The 14,042-nt window shown below is 36.9% G+C and overlaps 1 protein-coding gene across 2 annotated transcripts in view; it reads right to left on the minus strand.

The window, feature by feature from the left end:
- LOC117424090 (glucagon receptor-like) overlaps positions 1-14,042 on the minus strand; it is a 74,426-nt gene that overhangs the window by 42,129 nt on the left and 18,255 nt on the right. Inside the window, exon 1 of one of the 2 annotated variants that reach the window (XM_058992445.1) lies at positions 11,770-11,827. The exons of the other annotated variant lie outside the window; for it this stretch is intronic. The gene's annotated coding sequence lies outside the window, so the exon portion shown is untranslated. Of the gene's footprint in view, positions 1-11,769; positions 11,828-14,042 lie in introns of those variants that run through there. 2 annotated transcript variants of the gene reach the window in all.

Below are 14,042 nucleotides of genomic sequence, written 5' to 3' on the forward strand. Positions count from 1 at the left end.
GCCATGCTGCTTACAAACAAATCTTTGTAATTTATTTTCACCCAGGCTTAACCGTGTTGTTGATGCTGCTGCTCTTACTGAATCATTCCTTTCAGGAGGTTTTGCCAAACCTCTGCCAGAAGCAGAACGCTTTGCCGCCAGAAGCAACGAAATACACGCTCCTCCCTAAAAACAAATCTAAATTATTTCAAACTGGCACATTGTATTACAGTGAGCATGTTGAAAGAGGCTCTTCTTGGCAATTCATTATAGATATTCAATTGCATTTTACTCTGCTTGCATGCCTTATTCGAAACCAGTGGTATTACTAAGGTTCAGTCAATGAGAAGCATCCTGCCCATCAAGTAGGTATCATCAAGGGAGCCCCTGCTAAAAACACTACTATCTGAAAATGTATCACTTGCAATACCTTGCACGATGCAGTCCTGGTAGAATATTTCAAATGTAATCAATATAAATAATTACATTAATGGTGTTTTATTTTGCTGCTTGCCAGGTCTGTCAATAGGAAGAGAGTCTAAATATGGGCTTTGCAAGGATCTGAAAACACTGCAAACTTATACTCACGTTTTTGTCAGATATTCACGTTTTTGTTTTTTCAGATAGTCACGTTTTTGTCATTAATCACAGTGCTGTTTTGTCCTTTTCATAAGCATCACTGAGCTCTGTGTATGCTGTTCAATCACAGGCTTTATTGTAAAAGAAAAATAAACATACACCAAGTTTAGAGATCTTACATATTTCTGAACCTGTGAAGGCCAGGTCAACCAGACCTGACGCAGTAAGACTGGGAAACACCATGTAGTCTTACACTGCAAAGAACATATCAATGAAAGAAAGAGACTGGAATTCAAATACAATTACACACACTTAAAATAGCATTTGATTTTAAATTCCATGGACGGAACTATCAATTCATGAAAGTCTGCATCTTGTAAAACTTCAGCAAGTCAGTAAATTAATTTACTGCCACTATGCCATGAATGCCGCTGCCCAAAGAAAGATTCTGCTATTCTTATAAACTCTAGGATGGGTTATTTAAAAGTTTTGTATTTGCTAATATGAATGTTATGTATATTCAGGAGAACATGTTCTTGACGGATTTGTGACAAAAGTACCAGCAGGTGAAAATACTAAGTTGGGGTTCTTAGAATTGTAGTGGATAACTGAATAACATTATTATTTACATTTAATGTAATCTATACTGTACGTATGGATTATAAAGGATTGCTGTAGACATGTATATGGAACAGGTATTTGCACCTTACAGGACATATATAATGTTGTATAAATGTAAAGCAACATTGAGAATTATATTAAATGTATGTTGCATATACACTGCACTGCAACACATTCTGGGACTTTATTATTTGTTGGAGGATAGTGCATACAATACATATGTTAGTTAGATGAAAAGAAGGTGCATGCTTTGGACTGTTTTGTTTTGTATTTGAGAAATGATTTACCCAGAAAAGCATGGACAGGATGTATTTTCATTAATATTTAGTTCTTCTATTCTATACCTAAAATTAAATTCATAAATATACAGTATTGTGTGGTTTCATTTTCAAGAGAATTATTCAGTACTAACTGGCATATTTTTGTTTCACAGGATGGAAAATGTGCACTATGCGTCAATGCTGAAGATTATTTTACTATTTAGTATTTAGTATTTACTGCACACAAAGTACGTCAGTCTAATTTAGCTCACTGAGAACAAGAGCTGTGGTTTTTCAGTGGTATCCACTCAAATTTGGAAGCATCAGAGACACAGATGGTATATGGTCAGATATTTGTGCTCTGTTTTTGTTATTGAGAGCAGTTTAGTTTCTAATTTGTGTTTCGTTGAGAAAGAAAAAAAAACAACTCATGGATATCAGTCATCAGTACCCTGTGAATTATTAGCTGCAATTTTTGGATGAGTAAAATCGAACAAGCTTTCCGAGTGACTGGATATGGTAAAAACAGCATGTACAATATCATAGATCTTTCTGTTTTTGAGATTTCCATCTTGTATTGTGCAGCAAGAGCCAACTATTTTATCTACTAACTAAACACACCCTAGTTAAACTGCATGCTTTGGCACTACTTAGTAATTCATCTCTAGAAACAAATGATGAACAAAGTGTGTATTATTATAATATGAGATTCACATCCCTCTATGAATCATCATACTGATGATAAGGTTTTGTTTAACCTTATCAGATAGCACCTTTATTTAAATATGGTGAAAAGGATTCATGTTCAGAGCCCAGGTAATGTTTAACCTTGTCAGCATAGTTTATTTTGTTATTTGAATATATTTCACTTCAATATTTGCCTTCTGATAAATGGTGGCCTGTTAACATTATTAAGACTAAATCATTTCTTAAAAAACGCTGCTGTCAATACACTTGTTGAACTCTGAATTTCTGAAGATGGTGCAAGTATAAGATATGGTTTATTTAATGATGGAATGGGAAATTGGTGAATGTTCTGGCTGTATATTTTCTTTTAGACTAGCCTTGTTTTTATTTTGCAGGTCATGCAACAAACTGCCTTCTTCTAACACATCTGAAAGATACAGAAAAAACACAGAATTCAAAACATGCACAAGCAATTTGACTATAACAACGCTCGAAACCCATACTGACGTGACACTGCATGATAAACAAGCAAATCTGGACTTCCATTGATAGCAATGATAAGATACTGGTTTGACCTCTTTAGGGTTCTGCTCCAGTCATGCACACCATCAAAATGTCAGGTCTCTGTATAATAAGCTCCGTTAGTGATTTTATTCAGGATTACGGGATTGATATTTTATCATTAACTGAAACTTGGCTTGGACATAATGACAATGTCTCACTGATTGAGGCTTCCCACATTACTATTCTTTTTTTCAAAAAGCTTGCTCTACTGGGCAGGGAGGTGGACTTGCTACTATTTTCCATTGTGAACATAGAATTAATCAGGTTACTGTCCTAGGTTATTCATCTCTTGAGCTGTTAACATTAACACTTAATAGTGCACTGCCTGTTCATATTGTAATTATCTATCGACCACCTAAGTCAAACCCGTTATTTTTAGCTGAATTTAGTGACTTGCTACCTTCATTGACAGTCCATTATGATAGGACTCTTCTACTGGGTGATTTTAACCTACATGTTGATACAGAATCTGACTCCATTTCTGTGGAATTTATGAGGCTCCTGGATTCCTCAGATTATCTCCAGCATGTAAAAGGTCCCACACAGAATTGTGGCTATACTCTAGACCTGGTAATCTCTCGTGGTTTAGTTGTTAAAAATGTATTAACTACAGATCTCACCATTTCTGACCATCTTGCTATTCTTTTTGAGGTCAGCATACCAGTAACTACAAAATCCATGGAACGTACACTTACATCTCGGGATATTAATTCCTTAACTGCTGGTAAATTTTCTGATATACTGAGTTTATTATCAATCCCGGAGGGCTTATCTGTAGATGAGATGGTGAATACCTACAACACCTCATTGACTGGTATCTTAGATGTTGTAGCGCCAGTCAAAACTCGGAGGGTGTTTTTAAAAAAAGCTAACCGTGGTTTAATGATGCTACTCGCAAATTGAAATATGAGGGTCGGAAATTAGAACAGAGATGGCGGGTAACAAAACTGCATGTTCACTACACTACATGGAAGGACCACCTGGCTAATTATAGGAAGGCTCTGGCATTGGCCAGATCAGCTTATTACTCTAATTTAATTTAAACTAATAAAATTAATCCTAGATTTCTTTTTGCTACAATTGATAAATTAATGAATCCTTCTCCAAATAGTTCTACCCTTGATACTGGTTTTATTCCTAGCTGTATTGACTTCTTAAATCACTTTAAAAATAAAATACTACACATTAGAAATCAGATTCCACAAACATATCCTATTAAGGAGGCTTGTTGCACAGTATTACCTATTAATGCCTCTAAGGCTACTATGGAGGTCTTTTCTTTGATTACCCTTCGAGAGCTGACCGCTCTGATTCAGCACATGAGAACTACAACATGTTCTCTTGACCCCATTCCTACAAAATTATTAAAAAACACTCTTGGAGTTATTATTAACCACATTTTAAAAATAAATAGTTCTCTTTCTAGTATTGTTCCCTCAGCACTTCAGGTAGCTGTAGTAAAGCTAATGCTCAAGAAACACAACTTGGATCCTAAACTCATTAATAACTACAGGCCCATCTCCAACCTTCCATTCTTAGACAAGGTTTTAGAGAGGGTTGTTGCATTTCAAGTACAAAGTTTTTTTAATGGTGTATTAATGGTGTATCTGAGAAATGTCAGTCTGGATTTCGTGCTGCACATAGTACAGAGACAGCCCCTGTAAAAGTTGTGAATGACCTACTGATAAGCTCTGACTTGGGCTTTTCAGCCGTTCTAATTCTTCTTGATCTAAGTGCTGCTTTTGACACCATAGACCACTCCATCTTATTAAATCGTCTCAAATACTTTGTGGGATTGTTTGGCCTTGTCTTATCCTGGTTTCAATCTTACCTATCTGATAGGTATCAATTTGTCTCTATTGGGGAGGAAAAATCAGCATTGCCCGAAGTTGATTGCGGTGTTCCACAGGGTTCTATTCTGGGTCCATTGCTATTTTCATTATATATGTTACCACTGGGTGATATCGTTAGGAACTTCCACTGCTATGCGGATGACACCCAGCTGTATTTGTCTTTAAAACCTGGTGATACTTCTGTCAGGGTGTTATTTGCTGCTTGCCTTGCTGATATCACGTGCTGGATGTCTCAAATCTTCCTTATGTTGAATTCAGATAAAACAGAGGTTATGTTTGCAGGCTCCCATAACCAACTAAACATGTAGGATTGCATGAGTTTGACCCTAGCAGTCTTTTATCAAATCCTAAAACTGAAATGAAAAAAAATTAGGGGCTATCTTTGATCCTGATTTATCATTTGAGTCTCATATTAGGGAAGTTTCTAAAGTATCCTTCCATCACTTGAGAAACATAGCCAAACTGGGACCTATTATCTCCTTATCTGAATCCGAGAGACTAACACATGCCTTTTGATTTTTCAAGAATTGATTACTGTAATGCACTCTTCTCTACCACCCCAAAACGTGCTGCGTCCTGCCTACAGCTTGTTCAGAATACCGCTGCTAGAATTTTGACTAACACCAAAAATAAAGTTAGCATATCACCCCTGTTTTAGCCTCCTTGCACTGGCTCCCTGTACAATATTGAATTTATTTTTAAAATCTTATTATTGACCTATAAAGCCTTGAATAGAGCAGCACCTAGCTTTTTGCAGGAGCTAGTGACCGCGTATCTCCCAAATCACACTCTTAGATCACAGGGCTGCTCATTGTTCCTCAATCAGGGAGGTAGGGCTTTTTCTTTTAGAGCCCTTAAACTACGGAATGCTCTACCTCCATGTGTTAGGGAAGCTGGGTCTTTTAAGTCTAAACTTAAAACACATTTTTATAAAATGGCATTTTTATCTTAGTGGTTTTAATGCAACATAATTACTAGCTTTTAATGATGATTATTATTATTATTATTATTATTATTATTATTATTATTATTATTATTATTATTATTATTTGTATATTTTTGTATTTTATTGTATTTTTATGTATTTACATGTATGTACAGTGCCTTGTGATACTTTGGTATGAAAGGCGCTATATAAATGAAATAAATAAATAAATAAAATAAAATCCTTTTCCGTTTTTTCAAGGCAACACCTTAAAAAAATAATTGCTTTTGTAGCAAGCTGTAAGTTCTTTGAAAAAATATGAATTATCGAATTCAGACTCCCACTGTGCCTTTGCCTTCAATGCTCAGTTTTTCATTGATTGTCACAGTAACGTATCTCTATGGCATACAACTTCACACCATAAACCACAAGAGAGTTTAATGCTTCATCAGTTATAATTAATAAACCAGATCCCTGATGTTCAAAGCAATCAATGGCTATGGTTCAGAAACAAGGAAACAGTGGTTAGGCTAGGCTTTCATTATTCCAAAAGCGATTACTGAACCTTGAAGGCATGGTCAACCATGTTTAAACATGATCCTTGTGACTTTTCTCAAATAAGAACTAAAACGAACAAACAGCATCTTAGCAGTATATTCATTTAACCTAACAAGATCATAACCCAGGCCTGTGGGCATGGTGAACATCACAGTTAAGCTATGACCTGTGAGATGCTGGGTGGGAGGGTGTTTTCCATTTGAACTCCAAGCAATATACCCTCCAGACATCAAAGTGGTTCCTGCAGAAAAGTTCACATTGAAGCCTGGCCATGTGTAACGCCTTACCCGAGACACCCTCACTCACCCCTAAGTCCTGTCTACACCAGTATGACAATGAATATGAGTTTGACAGTGTCAACCACCACTCAGTTTGGCACGATTGGCTGTCTGTGTTTGTGAGAGGACCAGAACTGAATGGCAATGAGTTTTCTGGGTTGAAGTTTGAGGTGAATCTCTCATTGCACTAGTTGCACTACTATTTATTCAGAATAAAATCTCTGAGCTTTCTGCAAACCAGTTTCATCCTTCTTTAGTCCTATTTGTTCTAAAACTTCATGGTCGTACAGACACAGTGATATGATGCAATCTGAGGGGGCAGCATATTGAGGGTGGGAGCACACTGTGAGAAGTGGTCATTTATTCAGTGGGAACCTTGATATTGCTAAAGCTTACTGAACCTTAATATTGCTAAAGCTTACTGAAGCGGGTTGCATTCAATTATAGCCTTTCATGAAAGTTAATAAACTAAATTGAAAAACATATTTATAACAGTAGCATCACTTGAATCGTTCACCTTCTGCTTCTTTTTCTTCTTCACTAAGGAAATGAGACCCCGTTTCAGTATGCAGACAGCATAAAATACTTTAAATTACATGGTATTTGTTGCAGATGTCATTTTGTTTTAAATCTTTTAGACTGACCGTGTGAATTATGCTTAATGCGAATTAGGTGTGAGGCTCTTATATCAAAATAAACAATGTAAAACTGTCACTCTAAGCATCCATTACAGGATATTGTCTGAATTATCATGTTGCCATGGTGATTATACAATTTTATAAATAACACATTTGCGCCACTATAACAAAAACAAAACAAAAATGTAAATATATCTAGTTGGGTTAACAAATGGGTTAATGGATGTGTGCGTATCTGTGGATTGACAACAGTTGGCTGTGTTTGATATGGTTTCACATGAAACTTAAGAAAACAAAACCTATGCATTATACCCCTGGGAGGAAAGAGCAGGATTTCCCAGAGGTCTAGCAGAAACAAAATATTCCACAGCAGAGCAATGGAGTGGGAGATGGCTAGCTCATGCTAGAAGCTTGTTTTCTTTTAATTAAGAGAGAAGCTTCAGCCTACGTGTTAAGAGTAATACACTGTGTTGTGTGCTGAAGTAAAAATGCAATATTGTTTTGTTTGTTTACAATATACCTTGGGATATATTATTATCTTTGTATTTCCAAACATAGAGCTACTTTGCCGTTTACGTTTTTTTCATAATACTAAATTGTTAATAACACCGTAAGAGAACCTTTCATTTCTCTGTCAGACTTGGAAACTATGAATCTTTATAAATGTTTTTTTCTTCCACAAAACAAAACTGGTCTACAGGACTTCCTGAGAAATCATTCTTTCCACTGGGTGTACAAGGTGTCCAAACCACATTTGGCTTACTGCTGTGAACATGAGAATTTAGTCCTTAGTTCAATCCTTGCTAGTATGGAACAATCTGCAGATCATCTCCAATTGCAACAAAAAACACAGGGAACAAAGTTCAGGATCAGCTGATTCCCAGCTTTAGTTTAGACCACAGGGTTAAACTGATCATTTCATTCTCATGTATGGGAAAATACCAGTGAGTGGGAGAGGGGACAGGAGAATAACAGGAGTGCTGCATTCTTCTATTGCATAATTCAACTACAGTTTTAAAGCTCTATTATTTTGTGCATTTTCTTTCATTTTCTTCATTCTATATTTCTGTATCACTGTATTCACTTCTTGTAAAAATAAGCACATTTTAGACTGCATTTTAAAATAAAAGTTATTTTAAGGATGATATCGGCAGATACAGCGGACAGAATGTAAATACATGTAAATGTACTTTTTTGATTTTTGCTTTATTAAAATAAAAATTGATAAGTATGATAAGTACCTCCCTCCGTAGTAACCACAGGATTATTCACAGCTAGGACACTACTTAGTTCTTTGCAACTGACCACATGGTTTTGCTTTGTAAACAACAAGTATCCAATGTGTTTATATGAGTTAAGTTTATACAGTATACATTTATACAGTTCATCCATTACTTTAAAAAGCACTTCAACTGATGTTATAAGCTTAGTTTATATGTGTCTCATAGACATATTGGGTAGCAAAAAGAAAAGCCTATATTTAAAAAAATAGGCTCCTGTATATTATAGATATACCAAAATAATGGATAGAATGGTTGTGTCAAAGTGTACACCTGGTGTGCTGGTTAAAAAACTAAAATAAAATAAAAGCTTTGACTAATCTGGACATCTGCTGAGATGTGAATGTGAGCCAGTTAGCACAGGACGCCACTGGATCTGCAGCCCCAGGATTGCTTTTGACTTCACTTGTCAGTACAAAACCCAAAAAAGCTGCCTGTATTGAATAAGACATTAACTTTAGAGTCACTTCACTTTAGGCCCCACTCTGGTGTTGACAGTCACTGTCAGTGAACAAGCTCAAACTTTAGATGTCGGTGAATTTATAGTTCAAGACATTGCCTCCCTGTGATGCCTGTTAACACAAGTTAGATGATACACAGATCATATACACAAGTACAAGAATAGTTTTGAGGAAGATTGAAATGCTATGGGATGGCATGTGCACAGTAGGTTGCTCTGATTTGACAAAGCTAGAAGGTGCTGTAACTGTGGGTATCTCAAAAGCCAATAGCTTTATATGATTTGACTTACAATCTGTGCTGCCAAGTGATGTGCTGTTTTTCATTTGATACCAGGATTGGTGTCTACTTCTTCTTCAACAGAGAGTGAAAAAAAGAGAATTGCATTGGCATGCAGCATTTGTAATCTCTCTACAATATCTACAGGTTTTCTGGTTTTAGGTTTTACTCGCCAATCACTGATAAAACATGGTAGATAAAACAATAATAATCTGCATTGTTTTTTCTATGAACACAGAACAAACACTGGGGACTATGCCACTTAATGCTTCATTGAGTCTTGGTCTTGATCAATGCCTGCCTGGCATTTAAGCATGGATGCAATATTCATTGCCTGCTCCAGACAAAAAAAGATGTGAGTCGCTCTTAGTCGCTCACACACCACAACTAACATGGGATTGGCTGATACAGAGTTCTATGGCCCAAGTTCTGCTGTTGTCTATCTTCATCTTTTCAAAAATGATCACATGCCAAAACACCTGTTTCAATGTGACAGGCCTTAACTCTTTAGGGTCCACCCAATGTTAAATATCCTGCCGGCGACCTGGCCCTTTAACTCTTTTTACTGAGGCACTGTGAGAGACAGTCCTGCTTTAAAACAAGGTCCTATTTGTGTATTTCTGGTAGATGATCATATTAGGAGATAGCCTTGAATGCAAGTGTTTTGGAGTAAATAAAACATTTTCACACAAAATCTTCACAAAATAAGAGAAATAGCGACATTGAAGGCACAAGGACCTATTTTCCGATAAATATATATATTTGTTTGTGGATCAGATGCACGAGACAAGACCTTTTTAGGGTTATGTTACCATGGTCGCCATCGTGCTGGCCATTCAAGCCACAGTGAACAGCCCCATCTTGTGTCACATGATCAGGGTGCCTGGGACGAATAATTTGAATGTTTTTTTTGTTTTTCTTTTTTTTCTTTTAGTTTTCTTTTGCACATTTTCAAAGAATCAGTTTTTTTTTTGGTTGCTTTTGGTCCCTTTTGTATATATGGTAATTTCCTTTATTTCTTATCCAATTTGTTAAAAAAATGTCCATGTTCCCTACATGTTGAAGTTTCATTGTACACTGTCTGGTTTGAGCTGGCCATGCTAAAATATTTTTTACAAACAATAAAAAATACATATTAGCTGTACCATTTGCATAACAACTGAATCAGACAAGCAAGAGAAGACCTTTATACAGACCCAATAAGATCCACCTAAGGTCTCTGTGGTCGATAAATTGCACTGGACAGGAGAAATGTCTGCGGAAAGTCAGACAGGAATGTGCTTGAGTGGTTTTATACTTGAGGAGGTGAGTTTCCACAGCAGGGTGGCTAGCTGGGTCTGCCCCCAGAGGGAGAGACAGTTGCAGGGGAGGGATGGCGGGGCAAAAGTTCAAATGAAAAAGATTGAGTAAGGTTTTAAATAGCAAGCTGATTGAAGATTGGAAGGGTACAGAGCCATTTACCTGCCCCTGTGAACCACACAGTGGTTACAATATAATGAACAAGACATTTCTATGTATATTTTTGTAACTGAAGCAACACTCTAAAATGTCAGTCCTCATAACTGCTGTGCCTTTTTTTTTTTTTTTACTAAGCCCCTGAATCTTATAAAACCCTCACAAAATCCTATGGAAATCCTTTTAGTGTCAATTCATCGCTTACAGTGTTTGACACACAGGCAGTGCTATGAAAAGGATAAGAGTGGATACTTTTGTCTGTTTTTTGTTACCTATTGCAAATGTGTTAAGATTAAAGCACATGGAGCTAACAAAAACAAATTATTAGTATTTGGGACAGAGAGCGAATAAATCCGAGTTAACAATCACCCTCCCGACCTGTGAGGGCGCTGTATAACAGGAACAGTGTGCCCCGGACTGGATGGTTTGGCAGTTCATTCCAGGGTCAGCTGGAAGTCGGCCATCCAGAAACTGAGCGGAGTCGCAATACCAAAAGTCATCGCTTTAATGCGGTAGGCGATGTGTCAGTCATGGATTGGAGGATATGTGATTGCACTCGCTACCGAAGAAGGCGTGACTGAAGGTGTATCAGGGGATGTGACCGAGCAATCTGCTCCTTGGGTATGGTTACGGAAGGACCTATAAGGACGAACTGTGTTATAAAGAAACTATGAGTTTTGTGTGTTGTTTTGCTTGTCTATTTACACTGTTATTTGTCATTATAGAAGGCTAACCTCTGGGAGCTGTAGTTAAACCGACAGCAAATAAACCTGGACTACACTTCACCATTGTACACAAATAAACCTGTAAATCACCACTTTCACTAAGAGCACTCACTCTGGACTTGTGACCGTGTGGTGTTTGTGTGTGTCTTGTTTAGTTTATTATTATTTCAGGACTGAACCCCGTGGTTTACCTGAGCGATGCACATCGTTGTGTAGAGCCAGGTATTATTATTTGTCAGCAAATAAAGAGCTGCTTTTCCACCGTGAACTTGTGTCTATCATTCCTGAGCACCGCATCGCCACTGCACCTGTGCACTACAAACCACTTTGCCACAGTATTTTTTTTTCCGAAGCTACTGTAAAATGAAGAAAATGTTTTGATCCCTGGCTTTCACAATTTCTGTCAAACAAGAGAAAACCTTGTAAATTAGACGCATGTACTGTAGTCTGAAGGCAGCAGTGCAATAATGTCTCATCCCTTAATTAAACCAGCATTTCAACTAGAGATGGTATGACTGGGTACACCCCGACCCTGTGCATACAGTCAGCACTCGGATATCCATTACCCAGATACACGTCAGTCGAGTATATATACTGTATATATGTGTGTAAAAAATTGATGCACTTACCTGTCACATGCGATTTACGACTCCCTCACTAGTTTTCTGATACAAAGCCCATCTCTCCAATGTTACAATTTATCTGAATATCTGTCATAGCCTGTGTTTAAAAAAACAAAACAAAACAAAAATCTCTCTAATGCCAAATCAGTCTGTCTTGTATTGTGCAGTTACACAGTGCTTCCTCCAGTTTCCCCTGACGAAAATGCAGCTCAAAAAAGGGAACAAGACAAGCTAGGGTAATGTAACAGTTAATCATTAAACAGTTTTAGATACTGTGATGTTTGTTTTTTTTAAATCTGTGATCTTTTGTTGCTTTTGTTGCTTATCAAGCACTATATTCTATATATTATAACACTGACGGTGCATACTGTTTTAATTCTGGAAACTGTTGATGTTTTATTTTTTTATCTTTTGGTTTGCTAAATTGCATTGCCTTATACATTTTATGCAGGTCTGTGCATGGATAACATCTAGATTTCAATTTGCTGTTAGGTTGTTAAAGGGGAATTTTACATATTGCTACAATACGTACCTGATTTAAAAGTATGTACTGTATTACAGTTAACGTCGTCTCTCTAGATATTTTCTCTCTGATATTTTCAGACTCATATTGTTCTGAATTAGTTAAAATGATAGTACTGTATCAACAAAACCAATACAGTACATCTAAATAGAAGCCTACTTATTTTAAAACAGTCCCTTCAGTTATGTATTTTTGATATTGTCAGTTTTTCAGGGAACACAAAAAAGATACAAGGGTTGGAACGGGCCAGAATTAAATAATCAGATATGCGTCACATGCATTTAACAGTCACTGAAGTGAACATTTTATATGGCTGGATATGTGAGTGCTGACTGTATTATGTTCTGTAGTATTTTATATTTGTATTATTGTGTAAAATGCAGGACAAGCGAAGTGCTAACACAAGCATATTTTAAAATAGGTCAAAAGGGAATCCTTTAGTTTAGTTTCATGATTTTATTGTTAATTATTTTCATGTTTGAATACAATATCTGATTCTAAAGAATAGTAAAAAAAAAAAAAAGAAAATATCTTATGTGTAATAGGCAATAAGGGTCTGAAATGTGTACCCTACCTGGCAAATGCCAGGGAGCCATTATGATTGATGCTGTCATCTAGTGATAATTGCAATAAAACTAAAATAAAACCACACATGTGCCCAATTACATAAGCGAATCACATGTTTCTAAAGTATTTGTGCTGTATACTGCAACACACTGATTTCTCTTTACACATTTTCCTTGCTCTTCTCCAGGTACAAACCAACTGGGATGAGCATCCCATCTGCAGGGGTGATGTGCTGCGCATTGATTACTCCGCCTTGCTTTGCTAATGAGGTGGAATGAACCGGGATGACGCATGCAAGTCTCTCAGATCATCCCCTGCTGCAAGCAGACTTCACGACCCCCCGCACATTACAATCTGTCCTAATTGTTTAAACAGATTTGTAAACAGAGAGATGTGGGTTTACAGTGTGGGCTGACTGCAGTGTACATGGTATTGGGTCGCACTTGTATGAGCTCCTGTGCACATGCAATTCCATAGAAACATTTGCAGTAGTGTTTGTTGTGTAGGAGTATATGCATATCCTCCCATGCTTACTGCAGCTTTACAAGGCCATGCTGTAAACTGTAAAATAGTTTGGGCCTGTTCAAATGGTCAACAACAGGAAGTCCAAATCTGCAGGAAAATATGCAAAAGCCAGCAGAATTTTTATTTTCATTTTTTATTTATTTCCCCCCAATTTGGAATGTCCAATTATGTTATTTTTTTCTCCTCACTGCAGTGAGTCCCCACACAGCACAGGCGTTCTGAGGGCGTGTGAGTGTCCTCCGATCTCACAAGCCTAAAGCCAGAATCATTTTTACGCAGAGCAATCCAGAGCAGTGGTGGGTGGGTTACTTTTTGCACAGCCTGGACGTGAACTGGCATCATCCAAGCTGTGTGACTCATCCTGCACTCCCAGCAGCAATGCTTTAACTGGATGAGCCACTCGGGATCCCCTGACTGCATAAATTTTAAGTAGATATAATGTTCTGCGGAGCACCTTAAGTGTTTAGTAACTGTATTAATAATGGCTTATAAAAATGTAAATCAAGTCAACACAATCATATCAAACTATTTATGGATTAAGTACAGCACTTCCAATTTAATATATCAAGCATTTTTGTCAGTAAAATCTTTAGAAACTGAAACAAAAATCACATGAGGCTTCTCATTGGGCTACAGTTTGAAAGCCTTAACTCCAGTCTTTAAT

This window comes from Acipenser ruthenus, chromosome 19 (assembly GCF_902713425.1).
Source record: "Acipenser ruthenus chromosome 19, fAciRut3.2 maternal haplotype, whole genome shotgun sequence".
Lineage (NCBI taxonomy): Eukaryota > Metazoa > Chordata > Actinopteri > Acipenseriformes > Acipenseridae > Acipenser > Acipenser ruthenus.